This window comes from Bos grunniens, chromosome 5 (assembly GCF_055505025.1).
Source record: "Bos grunniens cultivar Pamir isolate PY7600 chromosome 5, Bosgru_T2T1.0, whole genome shotgun sequence".
NCBI lineage: Eukaryota > Metazoa > Chordata > Mammalia > Artiodactyla > Bovidae > Bos > Bos grunniens.
The window spans coordinates 31,383,522-31,396,014 of NC_141169.1; the positions used below are offsets into that span (position 1 = coordinate 31,383,522).

At 41.5% G+C, this 12,493-nt stretch overlaps 1 pseudogene; it reads left to right on the forward strand.

The window, feature by feature from the left end:
- Window positions 1–587: 587 nt before the first annotated feature.
- Window positions 588–1,073, forward strand: LOC147371660 (midkine pseudogene; annotated as a pseudogene).
- The last annotated feature ends 11,420 nt before the right edge of the window (window positions 1,074–12,493 follow it).

Genomic DNA, 12,493 nt, shown 5'->3' on the forward strand with positions numbered 1-12,493 from the left:
GTCATGGGAATTCCCTGGCTGTCCAGTGATTAGGACTCTGCTTTCATTGCTGAGGGCACAGGTTCAATCCCTGGTCAGGAAACTAAGATCCCATAAACTGTGCCATGTGGCAAATAAACAATGTTACCTATATCCTGAAATAGACACAATATTTCATCCTCTAGGCTCTGACTTTTAAAGATATAAATCTTTTCTATTCATATAGAGATAAAAAGTTTCAGAACAAAATATACAAATAGCTCATACAGCTCAATGACAAAAAACAAACTAACCCAACTGGGCCTGCAGGGCCCATAAGAGTCTGCAGGGTCTTGAGCACCTCCCCTGCTGACAACCTGGGGTCTGGAAGTGGAGTGGGAGTCTGAGCTGCCTCTCAGGCTCCAGGTGGCCCCTGGGGAGATTCGTCCCGCTGTGAGCCCAGGCTGGCAGCAAGGCAGCCCAGGCTACCCAAGGCTGGCAGCCCTCACCCCAATCCACTGCCATTGCAATAGCAGCCCAACCCTTTGGGTCTGGAAACTGGGGCAAAAGGTGGGAGGTCCACACCTGTGGTCCCCAGTGGGGACTCTGATTCATGCTCCCTACTCAGGATGCAGTGCCCAGGCTTCCTCCTCCTTGCCCTCCTCACTCTGCTGGTGCTCACTTCAGAGGTGGCCAAAAAGAAAGACAAAGTAAAGATGGAAGGCCCAGGGAGCGAGTGCATGGAGTGGACCTGGAGGCCCTGCAACCTCAGCATCAAAGACTGTGGTGTCAGTTGCTGCCAGGGCACCTATAGGGCCCAGACTCTGTGCATCTGGTGCCAGGTGCCCATATGTACTGGAAGAAGGAAGGAGGAGTTTGAAGCCTACTGCAAGTACAAGTTTGAGACCTTGTGGGGGGATGTGATGGGGGCATGGACACTAGAGCCCGCCACCCTGAAGGAGGCACAGTACAATGCTGAGTGCCATTAGACCATCCATGTGACCAAGTCCTGCACTCCCAAGACCAAAGCCAAGGCCAAAGCCAAGAAAGTGAACGGAAAGGGCTAGCAGCCAGGCTTGGATGCAAAAGAGCCCCTGGATTTACTGGGAGCCCCAGCCCACACCCTCCCTCCACAGGCCCAAGATGATACCCATCAGCACCTTTTGCCTCCTAGTAAGCTTTATCAATCATGCCCTGCTTCATCCCTTCACTCACTCACACCCACCCCAAGTGTCCAAAGTGGGGAAGGACAAGGGATTCTGGGCAGCTTGCACATCCCCCAAAGGGATCTGATTTCCCTGGATCCACTTCTCTTTCCTTAGTGATGCCATTACTAAGAATTAAATAAAGTAAGGGTCCTCCCCCCATCCCCAACCAATGAAAACTTTTCTCTTAATTAAAAAAAAAACAACAACAAAGTGTTAGTTGCTCAGTCGTGTCCAACTCTTTGGGACCCCATGGACTGTAGCCTGCTAGGCTCCTCTGTCTAAGCAGAGGACCTAAATAGACGTTTCTCCAAAGAAGACATATAGATGGTCAATAGGCATTTGAAAAGATGCTCAACATCTCTATTAGAGAAATGCAAATCAAAACTACAATGAAGGAACTTCCCTGGTGGTTCAGTGGTTAAGAGTCTGCCTGCCAATGCAGGGGACATGGGTTGGATTCAATTCCTGGTCTAGGAATATTTCACATACACAGGGCAACTGAGCCTGAGTGCCACAACTCCTGAAGCCTGTGTGCTCTAGAGCCCATGCTCTGCAACAAGACAAGCCACCGAAAGGAGAAACCTGAACACCACAGTTAGAGAGTAGTCCCTGCTTGCTGCTTACTAGAGAAAGGCCACATACAGCAATGAAGACCCACTGCAGCCAAAAATACATTTTAAAAAATTAAAAAAAACAACAACCTACAATGAGGTACCACACCACACCAGTCAGAATGGCCATCATTAAAAAGGCTACAAATAACAAATGCTGGAGAGAGTATGGCAGAAAGGGAACCCTCCTACACTGTTGGTGGGAATGTAAATTGGTGCAGCCACTATGGAAAGCAGTATGGAGGTGAGTTTGAGCAAAATCCGGAAGATAGTGAAGGACAGGGAAGCCTTCATAGTGCAGCCACTATGGAAAGCAGGATGGACAAGAGTTTGAGCCAAATCTGGGAGAGAGTTAAGGACAGGAAGCCTAGCGTGCTGCAGTCCACTGGGGTCACAAAGACACGACTTAGTGACGGAACAACGACAACACTGGAGGTTCCTTAAAAAATTAAAAGTAGAGTTGCCATACAATCCAGCAATCCCACTCCTGAGCATATATCCAGAGAAAATTCTAATTTGAAAAGACGCATGCACCCCAACGTTCAAAGTTGCATTATTTGCGCTAGCCAAGACATGGTGTGTTGACTCATGGACTACAGCCCACCAGGCTCCTTTGTCCATGGAATTCTCCAGGCAAGAATATTGGAGTGGGTTGCCATTCCCCTCTCAAAGGGATCTTCCTGACCCAGGGATTGAACCTGGGTCTCCTGCATTGCAGGCAGATTCTTTACCATCTGAGCCACCAGGAAGGTCCAAGCTTCTGAAGCCCGAGACATGGAAGCAGGCTAAATGCCCATCAACAGATGAATGGATAAAGAAAACGTAGTGTATATATGGAATACTGCTCAGCATCCCCTCAAAATGAAATAGTGCCATTAGCAGTAACATGGATGGACCTAGAGATTATCATACTAAGTGACGTAAGTCAGAAAGAGAAAAACAAGGGAATTCCCAGGTGATCCAGTGGTTAGGACCCAGCACTTTCAATGCCAAGGGCCTGAATTCAATCTCTGGTCAGGGAACTAAGATCCCACATGGTGTGGCCAAATATTAAAAATAAAAAAATTGAGACTCCCCTGGTAGTCCAGTGGTAATGAATCTGCCTGCCAATGAAGGGAACCATGGGTTCAATCCCTGGTCTGGGAAGATTCCACAAGCCATGCGGCATCTAAGCCTACTGCCACAACTACTGAGCCTGAGTTCTAGAGCCAACAAGCCGCAACTACTGACAAAACATAGAGACAGAAGGTAGCATAAACTGTGTTACTGTCTAAGCTTGTACTGCTTGCCACACCCCAGGTCAATAAATCAAGAGACAAGTTGTTGGGGCAAGGAATAGTGACTTTATTCAGAAAGCCAGCAGACTGAAAAGATAGTGGGCTACTGTCCCAAAGACCCACTTTCTCCAAGTTGTAATTCAAGCTTCTTCTGAAAGACAGGGGGTGTGGTTGGTCACTGCAAACTTCTTGGTGGCAGAATCCTTTGTTCTTGCAACTGTCCACATAGGTCTGGTTACAGTTTTCCTATAAACCTCTGACAAGGCAAATGTTATTTTGTTTATCCATTCATCCCTTGATGAACATTAGGGTTTTCAATATCTTTTGGCTATTGTGAATAATGCTGTCATGAACTTGGATATATAAAAACATCTCTTTCAGATGCTGCTTTCAATTTTTTTAGTTTTATACCCAGAAGTGGAGTTGTTGGATCATAATATATGATAACTCTATTTATGGTTGTTTTTTTTTTTTTTGAGTAGTCCCCAGCTATTTTCCAAAGAGACCAAACCATTTAACTTTCCCACCAACAGTGTATCAGATCAGATCAGTCACTCAGTCGTGTCCGACTCTTTGCGACCCCATGAATTGCAGCACGCCAGGCCTCCCTGTCCATCACCAACTCCCAGAGTTCACTGAGACTGATGTCCATCGAGTCAGTGATGCCATCCAGCTATCTCATCCTCTGTCGTCCCCTTCTCCTCTTGCCCCCAATCCCTCCCAGCATCAGAGTCTTTTCCAATGAGTCAACTCTTCGCATGAGGTAGCCAAAGTACTGGAGTTTCAGCTTTAGCATCATTCCTTCCAAAGAAATCCCAGGGCTGATCTCCTTCAGAATGGACTGGTTGGATCTCCTTGCAGTCCAAGGGACTCTCAAGAGTCTTCTCCAACACCACAGTTCAAAAGTATCAATTCTTTGTCACTCAGCCTTCTTCACAGTCCAACTCTCACATCCAGATATGACCACAGGAAAAACCATAGCCTTGACTAGACAAACCTTTGTTGGCAAAGTAATGTCTCTGCTTTTGAATATGCTATCTAGGTTGGTCATAACTTTCCTTCCAAGGAGTAAGCGTCTTTTAATTTCATGGCTGCAGTCACCATCTGCAGTGATTCCAACAGTGTGTAAAATTTCCAATTTCCATATATCCTTGCCAACACTTGTTATTTTCTGGTTTGGTTTTTTTTTCCGCCCCCCAGGAATTGAACCCAGGCTATAGCAGTGAAAGTGTGGAATCCTAACTACTAGACCACCAGAGAACTCCCCTTGTTTTTCTTTTTTTATAGTAGCCATTCTAGTGGGTGTTAGGTGGTACTTCATTCTGGCTTTGATTTGCATTTCCCAAAAGATTACTGATGCTCAGTATCTTTTAATGTACTTATTGATTATTTGGATATCTTCTTTGGAGAAATGTCTATTCAAAGTCCTTTGCTCACTTTTAAATTGGGTTGTTAATATTAAAACACATTTATCTGGCTATTTAATCTATGAGGTTACAACAATCTTGAGAAAATCAAAATTTAAAAATTGACGGTAAAAAGAATATTTATCTTGAGACATCATATAAATTTTACAATTACCCTGTATGTAACAATTTCTTCATATTAAAAAGTAAAATAATAATAGTGGTTATGGTGCTCATCTTATCCTTTTCTCTATCTTTAATTGGATGTTACTCTTGGCCTTGAGACAACACATGTCTTACAATTTTTAAAATCAAATATATGCAAAGGATATATCTCAATGTAAGAATTTCTATATTATTTACATAATGTTAAGAATTTTTGTCAGAATGGATATTAAATCTTATTAAATGTGTTTCCAGTAATATTTGGAGACTGACATGACTTTTCTCCTTCAGCACATTGTAATGAATTATTCTAAAAGCTTTTCTAATGCTGAGTCATTGTTGTATTTCCAGTACAAAACACTTGATCATGGTGATTATTCATTTTTCTAATGTGATACCAGATTCTATTTGATGATGTGAGTTTTCACTCCCACCAGCATTATATTTAGTATAAGTTCACTAGAGTCCTGAGAATGGGCTGAAGGTAAAATATTTTCTCCCTGGGTTTTTACCAGTCTCATCTTGTGCCACTAAGCCTTGAATGGTGTTTCCAATTGTCCTCCTTCCAGAGGGGGCAGGGGATGGGGAGGATTTTGCAGCTCCTTAACTGAAAAGAAGGTCTGTGTGTGAGCATCTTTCACATTCATACATTGTCCTCTATTATCTTTTTATTTAAGTTGGGAGTGTGGAAGGTGGTGGGTGGGAAAAGGAGGGATGGGAAGGCTTCACTGTTTTGAAATGAGAGTTTCCTTTTACTTTCTTCTTTTTTTTTTTTTTTTCTCATGATGTCTTAGACTCTACTATTACCTTCATCTGGAATTTGTTTTTTTCTTTTATTTATTATGATGCCAATGACAGAAAATATTCACATGTATGACATAATGCCTTGAATATGCCCAAAGTTCAATGAGGTCCCAGGAAATTGGTTGGGAACTAAAAAAAATAGTTTTGGATTTTGATTGCTAGAATTTTGTTAAGGATTTTTGAGTCTATGTTCATCAGTGATATTGGCCTGTAGTTTTCTTTTTTTGTGGGATCTTTGTCAGGTTTTGGTATTAGGGTGATGGTGGCCTCATAGAATGAGTTTGGAAGTTTACCTTCCTCTGCAATTTTTTGGAAGAATTTGAGCAGGATAGGTGTTAGCTCTTCTCTAAATTTTTGGCAGAATTCAGCTGTGAAGCCGTCTGGACTTGGGCTTTTGTTTGCTGGAAGATTTTTTTTTTTTTTTTTTTTCTGGAAAGAACTGAGATTTTTTTTTTTTGGACAGGGCCACCTTGAATGATTTCAGGTAAAATTGTCCTTGAAGATGAAAAGAACAGAGATCTGTATGTGTTTCGAACATATTGTTGACTCAAGAAACTTGTGATTAGGGTTTAGTTATCTGAGTTTCATGTCTATTATTTTGTATGTTCAACTTTTTTTTTTCACTTTCAGATTTTATCATAAGTTTTTCCTTTTAATTTTTCATACAGATGTTTTTTTTTTTTCATTTTTTTTAATTGAAATATAATTGATTCACAGTGTTCTTTAGTTTCAGGTATACACCAAAATGATTCAGTTACACATATTATTTTCAGATTCTTTCCCTTATAGGTTATTACAGAATACTGAGTAGAGTTCCCTGTGCTATACAGTAGGACTTTGTTGCTTTTCTGATTTATATATAGGAGTGTATCTATTAATCTAATATCCCTAATTTATCCCTCTCCCTCTTTCCTCTTTGGGAACCATAAGTTTGTTTTCTATGTCTTTGGGTCTGTCCGTTTTGTAAATAAGTTCATTTATATCATTTTTTAAGATTTCACATATATGATATCATATGTATTTGTCTTTCTCTGACTTTGTTCACTTAGTATGATCATCTTTAGGTCTATCCATGTTGCTGCAAACGGCATTATTTCACTCCTTTTAATGTTGAGTAATATTTCATTGTATACATGTACCACATCTTCTTTATTCATGCTTTCATTTCTTGGCTATTATAAATAGTATTGCAATGAATATTGGTTTCTTTTTTTTTTTTTAAGAATAAATTCTTAATATCATCAAATATCCAGTGATGTTTAAATTTCCAGTTGCCTTACACACCTTTTTTTTTTTTTTCCTTGCTAATTTTCTGTTTAGTTGATCTATCCATAGGTGTGAGTGGGGTATTAAAGTCTCCCACGATTATTGTGTTATTGTTAATTTCTCCTTTCATACTTGTTAGCATTTGTCTTACATACTGCGGTGCTCCCGTGTTGGGTGCATATATATTTATAATTGTTATATCTTCTTCTTGGAGTGATCCTTTGATCATTATGTAGTGACCTTCTTTGTCTCTTTTCACAGCCTTTGTTTTAAAGTCTAATTTATCTGATACGAGTATTGTGACTCCTGCTTTCTTTTAGTCCCTATTTGCATGGAAAATCTTTTTCCAGCCCTTCACTTTCAGTCTGTATGTGTCCCCTGTTTTGAGGTGGGTCTCTTGTAGACAACATATGTAGGGGTCTTGTTTTTGTATCCATTCAGCCAGTCTTTGTCTTTTGGTTGGGGCATTCAACCCATTTACGTTTAAGGTAATTACTGATAAGTATGATCCCGTTGCCATTTACTTTATTGTTTTGGGTTCGAGTTTATACACCATTTTTGTGTTTCCTGTCTAGAGAATATCCTTTAGTATTTGTTGGAGAGCTGGTTTGGTGGTGCAGAATTCTCTCAGCTTTTGCTTGTCTGAAAAGCTTTTGATTTCTCCTTCATACTTGAATGAGATCCTTGCTGGGTACAATAATCTGGGCTGTAGGTTATTTTCTTTCATCATTTTAAGTATGTCTTGCCATTCCCTCCTGGCTTGAAGAGTTTCTATTGAAAGATCAGCTGTTATCCTTATGGGAATTCCCTTGTGTGTTATTTGTTGTTTTTCCCTTGCTGCTTTTAATATTTGTTCTTTGTGTTTGATCTTTGTTAATTTGATTAATATGTGTCTTGGGGTGTTTCTCCTTGGGTTTATCCTGTTTGGGACTCTCTGGGTTTCTTGGACTTGGGTGATTATTTCCTTCCCCATTTTAGGGAAGTTTTCAACTATTATCTCCTCAAGTATTTTCTCATGGTCTTTCTTTTTGTCTTCTTCTTCTGGAACCCCTATGATTCGAATGTTGTAGCGTTTAATATTGTCCTGGAGGTCTCTGAGATTGTCCTCATTTCTTTTAATTCGTTTTTCTTTTATCCTCTCTGATTCATTTATTTCTACCATTCTATCTTCTAATTCACTAATCCTATCTTCTACCTCTGTTATTCTACTATTTGTTGCCTCCAGAGTGTTTTTAATTTCATTTATTGCATTATTCATTATATATTGACTCTTTTTTATTTCTTCTAGGTCCTTGTTAAACCTTTCTTGCATCTTCTCAATCCTTGTCTCCAGGCTATTTATCTGTGATTCCATTTTAATTTCAAGATTTTGGATCAATTTCACTATCATTATTTGGAATTCTTTATCAGGTAGATTCCCTATCTCTTCCTCTTTTGTTTGGTTTAGTGGGCATTTATCCTGTTCCTTTATCTGCTGGGTATTCCTCTGTCTCTTCATCTTGTTTAAATTGCTGAGTTTGGGAGTCCTTTCTGTATTCTGGCAGTTCGTGGAGTTCTCTTTATTGTGGCGTTTCCTGGCTGTGTGTGGGTATGTAGAGGTGGCTTGTCAAGGTTTCCTGGTTAGGGAAGCTTGTGTCAGTGTTCTGGTGGGTGGAGCTGTATTTCTTCTCTTTGTTCAGTCGCGCTGTGGGGAGGGAGGGAGGGATGCTGCAAACAAATGACACTGGCGTGCGCTCGCAGTGCCTCAGCCACACTGGGTCTGCCCCCGCTCATGGCGCGTGTAGCCTCCCTGCCCACACTGCTCAGGCTCTAGATTGTTCCGCCGGGAACAATCCGAGGCTGGCCCTGGGTTGCATGCACCTCCCAGGTCCAAGCCGCTCAGGTTCAGGCACTCAAGTAGTCCTCAGAGGCGCAGACTCAGTTGGGCCTGCGTTTTGTGCTCTTCCCAGGTCCGAGCAGCTCAGGTGATGAGGTGTTTGGCGAGCGCCAATGCTGCGACTTATCGCCTCCCCGCCTCTCAGTTATCTGGGTGTAAAACCGGCGCACCTTCTCAGGCAGATGTTGACCGTCCAGACCCCCAATAAGTTTTAGTTAACAAAGAAGCCAGTTTTATAGATAATGTCTCTCTGGGGCTGCGATTGCCCCCTTCCGGCTCTGGCTGCCTGTCACCGGAGGGGGAAGGTCTGCAGCCGGCTATCTCTGTTTAGTCCTTTGTTCCGTGCGCGGGCTGGCGGTGTCTTAGGTTAGGGCTGGCTTTTCGCATGGTAGATATCCCACAGTCTGGTTTGCTAGCCCAAATTATTTCGCTCAGATAGTCCTCAGGGTATTCAGGCCAGATTCTTCCTCTCAGCGATGCAGCCCGCACCGCGCCTCCCTGCCCAGCCCCCGCTTGCTAATGGCGGATGCAGGCGTCTGCGCTGCTTCTCTGCTGGGGGAGTTACCGTAGGGCTCGCAATCTGCGAGTTTTAATTGTTTATTTATTTTTTCTCCCTGTTATGTTGCCCTCTGTGCTTCCAAAGCTCGGCACGGATTCGGCAGTGAGAAGGTTTCCTGGTGTTTGGAAACTTCTCTCTTTTTAAGACTCCCTTCCCGGGACGGAACTCCATCCCTCCCTCTTTTGTCTCTTTTATTGTCTTTAATATTTTTTCCTACCTCCTTTCGAAGACTTGGGTTGCTTTTCTGGGTGCCTGATGTCCTCTGCCGGCATTCAGAAGTTGTTTTGTAGAATTTACTCGACGTTTAAATGCTCTTTTGATGAATTTGTGGGGGAGAAAGTGTTTTCCCCGTCCTACTCCTCCGCCATCTTGGCACCTCCCTCTACTTTCTTCTATTGTCTCTGACAGCTTTGGATCTGGAGGCCTGACCACTAGGCCATTGGCTAACTGAAGGTAAAGCCTAAAGATGGTAGATGATCCCCAAGTCACAGACGTTTTGTCTCTGGAAAACTGCCTTCTTCAGAGAGGACATAGGAGGATATGAATTCGTTATTAGTTTCTGAATTTTGCCAAATAAAGTAGAATCTAAAAAAAACCCCATGTGAGTTATATTATATACTTTTCAATGTAGACTGTACCTCACAATAGTAGGCATAATGTTAGCTGTCAGTTTTTCATATATGCCCTTTATCAGATTAAAGTTTCTTTCTATTCCTAGTCTGCTGCTGATTTTTTTTTATAAATGGATATTGGATTTTGTCAAATCTTTTTCTGCATGCATCTACTGAAATGATTGAGTGAGTTTTTTTCTTTTATCCTACTATTAATAACTGGGTTCATTGCCTTTTGAATATGAAACCAAACTTGCATTTATGGGATACACTATACTTGGTTTATATTTTAAAGCTGAGATTCTTAACCTAGGACTTTGACAAACATAGATACTTCATAGGTGGTTCTCATGGGTTGATGAACTCCCTGATGTTATATGCAAACTTCTGTGTGAATATGCTAATGGTAGATTGTCACCAAAGATAGTCACTAACCATTTATTCCATCCCTGTTGGTACATGCTATGTCTCCCATCAAGAGGTGGAGTCTAAGCTCACTCAGTCTAAAGCCCACAAGCCACAACTACTGAATCTGTGTGCCGCAACTACTGAAGCCTGTGCGCCCTAAAGCCCGTTCAACGTGAGTAGCCCTTGCTTACAGCAACTAGAGAAAGCCTGTGCAAAGTAATGAAGACCTGCTGCAGTCAAAAATAAATAAATAAACAAAAAGATCAAGGATTAGTTACATAGGGTCCAGTGAGCTGATGAATACAGTCATAAAAAAAAAAAAGTGGGGTCTATTCCTCTCTGCTTATAACTCAGTCGGACTTATGACTGCTTTGACTAATAGAATGTGACAGAAGAGAAGCTATGACGGATCTAGGTCAAGCCCTTAAGAAGTCTGGCAGCTTGTTTTTGTTCAGAGAGGTCATGTGGAAAAAAAAACAGGACACCCCATCCAACAGCAAACATAAAGACCCCAAACAAACATAAAGACCCCAAACATGGGAATGTGAACATCCTAAGCAGTCCAGCCCCTGCTAAAATCCCAGCTGGATGCAACTATTACATGAGTTAGCCAGATGACAGACACTATGTGGAACAGAACTGTCCATAACTCAGTTAATCATAAGAAATAATAAGTGATTTTTATATTAAGTCGATAAGTTTTGCGGTAGTTTGTTACACAGCAATACATATCTGAAACTGCTTACCCACACATCTGGAGAGAAAACATCAGTTCAGTTCAGTCGCTCAGAAAACATAGTTTTTTATCAGATCCTCCAAAACAGTTAAAACCACCAGAGGAATGAAAGAGTGAGTATTCTTTAGGAAACACCTGGTAATTTTTCTTTTCTTTTTCCAGTGTTTTTGATAGATATTAGCAGCAATGTGCTTAAGATTATAATCTTTTGCCCTGTATTAGTAGCTGATAACTACTGAATTTGGCAATTAAATGAAAGGTCATATGCTTTACAATCTAATGCAAATGACAACCTAAAGTGAAAAATGAGAAAACTTATGGGACCATCCCTCCTCTATTCTGAAACAAGTTCAAGGGCTACTTTAAAGTTCTTCAAAACGCCTTACCAAAAAACATACATATGAACATGTGGAGTAATACACACAAAAATTATATGCAGAGGAGTGAACAAAAGCAAACCAAAGTTCTATATCATAAAGTATAGTAAAAATATATTTGCATACATAAACCAGCTGAATGTATTCAACTGTAATCATAACTAGTGTACCCATGGTGGGAAGTGAGTGTGATTTGAAACTGAGCCACAACCTACCTGGGTAGAATCTGGGTAAAAATTGACTGAGACATAGGGCATGGTTTAGCATCTGATAACTGAGATGGGATAGAGAAGAGGGTTAGAAGGAGAATGGTAATATTGTGGACAACTAGTTCCTATCAAATAAGATAATATGGGAAAGAGAAGCTGCTGCTGTTGCTGCTTAGTCACTTAGTCATGTCTGACTCTTTGTGACCCCATGGACCTTAGCCTGCCAGGCTCCTCTGTCCATGGGATTCTCCAGGCAAGAATACTGGAGTGGGTTGCCATTTCCTTTTCCAGGGGATCTTCCCAACTCAGGGATCAAACCCGGGTCTCCCACATTGCCAGCAGATTCTTTACCACTGGGCCACCACGGGAGAAGCTAACCCTAGAAAAAGAAACTTGAAAAGATCAGGCAAGGTACCCAGAGAGTTCAAAGAGAATACATCAGGGACCCAGGCAAGGCTTGCTAGGCAGACAGTCTGGCTCCCGTGTTAGGCATTATTTAGGAAAACAACAGCTAGATGTTTCATCAAGTGTCCAGGATATTGAGAAGGCCAAGACATCCAAGGTCTGACCTACAGATGAAAGACAAACCCAGGATTCTGGGTGGCGTTCGTAGAAATCCTTGCTGCAGCATATTACAGAAGGAATGACACAGCCCAGTGACAATATACAAGAGAATATACCAAATGAGTTAATACTGGAACTCATGGGAAAAACTTTGATGAAGCAAACAACAGAAAACAAGAACCAAAGAAGCTGATCAATTGTAATGCCATACTAGAAAGACTAGAGCAACAAGCAGATGAGAAGATGAAGCGAGTGTTACAAAAATGAGTGCAGCCAAGATGGGTTGTACTAGAAAAGATTTCTCATGAGGTTTCAGTCATGCTGTTGGCCAGGGCTGCAGTCTAATCTGAAGACTCACCTGAAGGAGGATTCTTTTCCAAGCTCACTCCCATCATTGTTGGCAGAATTCAGTACCTAGACAGTTATTCAATCGAGGGCATCAGATCCTTGCCTCTTGG